This window comes from Hippopotamus amphibius, chromosome 5 (genome assembly GCF_030028045.1).
Source record: "Hippopotamus amphibius kiboko isolate mHipAmp2 chromosome 5, mHipAmp2.hap2, whole genome shotgun sequence".
In the NCBI taxonomy this organism is placed as follows: domain Eukaryota; kingdom Metazoa; phylum Chordata; class Mammalia; order Artiodactyla; family Hippopotamidae; genus Hippopotamus; species Hippopotamus amphibius.
This window is the reverse complement of record NC_080190.1, coordinates 54,556,829-54,562,157: the sequence shown is the minus strand read 5'-3', so window position 1 is coordinate 54,562,157 and position 5,329 is coordinate 54,556,829.

Here is a 5,329-nt window from a genome sequence, read left to right as displayed (position 1 = left end):
ACTGAAGGTGTTGCTATGGCTACCGCTATCCTGTGACTTGGAGTAGTGATAAAGCCACAGGAGGCAGAGTCTGTGCTTTCATGCAGATGTCCTCAAAACCACAGAGCAGGAAGAGTGAGCCTTGGGAGTACACTTGGGTATGAAGTTCTGAGCCTTCAGTGGGTAAGGGTTGAAATCAAGCCTGTGATGGGAGGACTGTGCATGTCAGGGCCACCTTACACAACCTGCCCTGGCTGTATCAGGCTCTTCCAAATGAGCAACTCTCGCATCTGGGGAACTCAAAACACAAATTTATTGTTCTCTGTATATTTGTTTCTCTTTTCAGTCTCTTCTCTATTTCCAATGATATCCTCTCCTTCTTCCCTTGAAAACAGATTCCTTGATTTTAACTCTGCAGAAAAAAAAAAAAAACGAGCAAGAAACGCTTTTTCCTTTAATTAAAGTTGCTTACTGAATCAATTCCGTTTACAGAAGACAGCAACATCCAGGCATATGGCTTTTATTTATCCCACACTATAAGTCGTGTGGTATCGATTCTTCCTCTTTTGGTCCAGTTATCTTGGGCATCCTAACCTGGGACCACACAGGTTGAACACAGCTGATTTATCTATCCTGTCAAAATTCTCAACCTGAAAGGCAAAAAGAAAAAGAAAAAGCATGAATTACATTACCTAGCCAAGTCATTTAACATAAGTTATCTCATTTCATCTTCCCAGCTATTCTATAGAGTAGCTGACATTTCCTCATTTTACAGAGGTGAGTACTTTGCCTGCAGTCACAGACTTAGTAAGTGTCTGAGCCACTAAATGAGCCTGGGACCATCTAATTGTAAAGCCAGCCTTATTTCTTTCTGGGTTGTTGCCTTATAATGACACAGATATATTATGCTCAGTACAGAGCATTACACCTGTGTGAAAGTACACATGGCATTAAAAGCTGATGGTGACAACTGGCCAATATCATGCCTGAGATTTTTTTCTAAGTCTGTAAAGTATTCATCAGTACAACCTGTTCTCAGGGCTGCTGGTCTTTGAAAAATACACAGCTAGGGAAGCAGAGGAAAGAACAGATGTTGCCTGTAGCGTTTCATGTCTAATGCATGATACTATATTCCTCAGCTCCTGGAAAATGAATTCCTCTCATTTTCTCACCACTTAGGTTTGGTCGCTATTCACACAACAGAGGAAATATATATGTTATCCTTTTCCAATCTAATCCTCACCTTCTCTGTAAAGCTGTAAGAAGGGAGGAGAGCATGATGAAAAGGAAAAGGCCATTAGATCATGAATAACCAGGGTATGAGTCCTGGACACTTCAGCAACCTGACCCAATTCCTCATCTCTAAGGGGGTGAGCAAGACTTTCTTCTGATAACAGCTGAAGTCATGCTTGGAATGGGAGGTCTCACATGTCAAGCCCACCATAGGCAACACAGTCCATGTAATATCGGGCCATTCTGAATGAACAACTACCATTTTCTGGAGACTCAAAGAACAAATTTATTTTTAGCTATATTTTTGTCTCTATTTTCATCCATATATCCCTAGTACTATTGGAGGATTTAATGAAATGACATATTTGAAGTTCCTAATACCTTGTCTGACATATAGTAAATGCCCAACAAAATCAGTCACCCTTCCCTTCTCCTTCTTCCTTTCCAAATGAGAGGACAATCCACTTCTCTCTTCTTGGTACAAGCTACTCTTACTTACAACTCTAACTTCCACAGATCATAGCTCCTCGTGAAGACCAGGAAGACCAGCATTCACTCAACAAAATAGCACCTTAATATTATTTCCTTAGACGGTTTAATTATTTGGTAAATGTACAAACACCCAACATGTATAAAGGGGAATAAATACAGAAAACTACAAATCATGGACTTGAGCCTCAAAAAGTTCACAGCTGGTCTGGGGAGAGAGCAACACAAAAGAGAGTTGTGAATGTGGGCTGAGGGATGCTACACCTGACTTGGGGACTCCAGATTAGAACCTTGGAGTCATAGAACCATAGGATGTCTCTCTAACCTGAGGCCAAGTAGATTGCTAATGACGGAAAAGAACTCTCCACAAGATTTAAAATCCTACAGCTTTTCCAAGCTTCAAGATGAAATACAGTCTCCACTCATAAAGAGAGATCAAAGCTCTGCCACAGAGAGGCTTATTAGCAATGACCCTGATATCCAGACTTTGCAATCAAAGAGAACCATCTCAGGAATTGGCTGATTAAAAACATTAGTTCCTAGTGAATTGTATTTCAATATTGGACTGTGAGACTTAGGAACTTTGTACAATACATGGGAGCAGAAAAATCTTTGTCTACACTCTTAAGCTGCATTGACATGACCCAGTGTGAAATAGAAATTAGGCAAATCTCTGACATGTTTGAGAAACGGACTTGATTTGATGGGTCAGATCTTGGAGTGGGCAGGCTCTCCACACTGGCAACTGAAAAGATGATCCACACTCCCTTCCAGAGACTTCCACCAATCTTCTCAGAAAGATATTCCAAAATCTCTCTAGTAGCGCAAAGTCTCCATGGCAACTTTGTGCAACTAGAGAGATCTGGGCAGTATTTTCTCTTAGGAACCTCTGCTAAAAAGACTAGGCATCTTAGTTCATTTGTTTTTCTCCTCTACAGTCAGAAGTTGAGAGAAGACAAACACAGGGAAACAGAGGGGAAAAGCCAACATTTATTCAACCCACATTTGGGGTCAGGCACTGCCCTGTGTGCTTCTCTCCTATCAACCATGCAAGATGCCATTAACCCCGTTCTACAGGTACAGAGCTCAGGATCTCAGAATTAAAAGTGACTTTTTCAAGGTTAATTAGTGGGTGACAGTTGAGATTGGATTCAAACCCATGACTCTCTGAATGAAAACACTCACACCATTTTCCACTCCACCACAGTGCATCTCACAAAGGGCAGGATCTAGCTATTCTCTTACTTTCCCTTTTCATTTTCTTCTCTCTTTCTTAGTTTCCTCTCCCTCCTTTTCTTTGTGTCCTTCGCTCACTCTCGAGTATTTAAGTGGCAGAGAGGTCACACTTGCTGACACTGGTTCATGCTTCTCATTGCCCATCACTTTCAATGCAGCCAAATTCTATCAGGGGGACAAAGCTTTCAGTGGAAAGTTAGAAGACAACATTGTGCCTGACTGTCAAATTACAAGGATCATTAACTTCCTTGCATTCTTCTCTCTTTATCTTTTTTAATGTATTTTTGGAGTTATTTATCACAAGACATCAGCTTTTCTTTAAAATGACACTTCAGTTATTGCTCCGAAAACATATAGGGTAGTTAAGGACCATATGCTTGCAGGCAGTATAAAATTGTCAAAGGAAGATTAACTCTTTTCCCACAATTTAATTCTATAGAAAATTTCTATTACATTCATACTTGTTGTTTTTAGTCATGATTCATAGGTAGTAGCTAATAAGCACTGTGGCTGCCTTTCATTTTCCAAGATTGTTCAGGAGAGTATTTTATTGTGATGACATAAAACACAAGGTTAACACCAGTCAACAGGTCACATGCGCCATTTGCTGTCCACTGTAAAGAACTATGATTAAGATTTTAAGCAAATAGGCTGACAGTAAGGAATGTACATTGCTTTGAAAGGCACAACTTCAGTTCCACTGAGGACTCTGAATAGCTGCAATGCCCATTAACAACATCGTTTATTTTGGAGATTGGCAGTTTTTTAAACAGCTGTTGGAGCACAAATGTAGGTCAATGTAAGAAAATTATGTTGGGGAATTTTTTCCATACTTCAGGATCGGGCCATGCCTTGAGGTCAGCACAAACACAAAGCCACTATTTTACTCTTCACAGCTGCCTCCTGGTTTCCCTGCCCAACTCCTTTAAGCAGCTGCACCCAACCTCATACATGCACTGAATACACACACAAAAAAACCTATAAATCATCCTGGCTCTGAACTGCTCACCTTGCCCTGGTTCCCAAGCGTGGATCTACTTGGTCCTGGATCTCCTGGCCAGCATCTTTTGTTCTTGTCTGTCTTATCCTCATATCTGACCCTGGGAAGACCAGAGCTGGGATTCCCCAGGATTGCTTAGCATGGAGCTCTACATGATTTCATAGGTCAGGACTTGCACCAGGATGTATTCTCCTTCCATGTCACAGGTTAACAGATAAGAATACAACAAATCAGTGTGTAGGTGTAGTAGCAAGCAGGAAAATGTTCCATTTATCCAATAGAGAATAATAAACCACTCCCAAATTTAGTGGTTATAATAACTACATTTATTGGGTTGGCCAAAAATTTTGTTTGGGCTTTTCTGTAATATTTTATATCTTTTCCATAATATCTTCTATAATATCTTACAGGAAAATCAGAATGAACTTTTTGGCCAACCCAGTATTTTGCTCACTAATGTGCAGTTTGGGAGAGCTGGAAAGGAGGGGGCAGCTAACCTGGTTCACTTAGTTCATTAGCCATTTGAAGACACTGATGCAGTCTATACAGGTCAGCACCTGGACCTCAGAGGAGGGTGGAGATGGGTAGAGGATGGCATTGGAGGGACAGATGTACAGTATCCCTCAAAGTCATCAATATACGGTAGGGTAGGGTAAGGGAGCAAGGGGAAATATTCATTGAACAAACAGGTTAGTACGTACGGGACCATCTTATGAAAAACCATCTAACAAAGCTTATGATGGACAAGGACTTGTTAAGGGCTATTTGGACAGCCAGCAATAGAGGGAGAAATTCCTTGCTGGAAACCACCTGGAGATGGGACGTCTCTATGACATGAATTTGAGAGAGTTTGCACTGAGTCCTTGAGAGTCCTTAGTCTTTTGGCAGCATATTGTCTCTTTACTCTTATTTAAGAGAAAGAAACATCAAAAAACCACATATGAACTATGGAAAACCACACAATTATTTGATTTTGTGTTTCAAGCAGTCTTTCTCTTAATGAAAAGAAAAGGATAGAATTGTCTAGCTCTAACCAATTTTGTTGACAGATGCTTCACAGTGTAGGGAGAACAACTTTTGAGAAAAGTATATGTATACAAACATATACACATATATTTATATATACACATTTCTAGTTTATGTACATATATATGGAAATATTTTTGCATGTCAGAATTGTAGACAATAATTTGTAAATACTAAACTTTTCTTCCCAAAAGTTGTTCTCCCTAAATTGTATGGACACACACCACACACACACATAAATCTGCTAGGGTGACAAAATCTTAGTCTCAATTTGAGATGTCTGTTGCTTGCTTTCCCTGGAGTAGTATCTGTGTTGTGATATTTTGCCTTAGGTTGGGGGATGGTAGAGGAAATATTTATTCCATA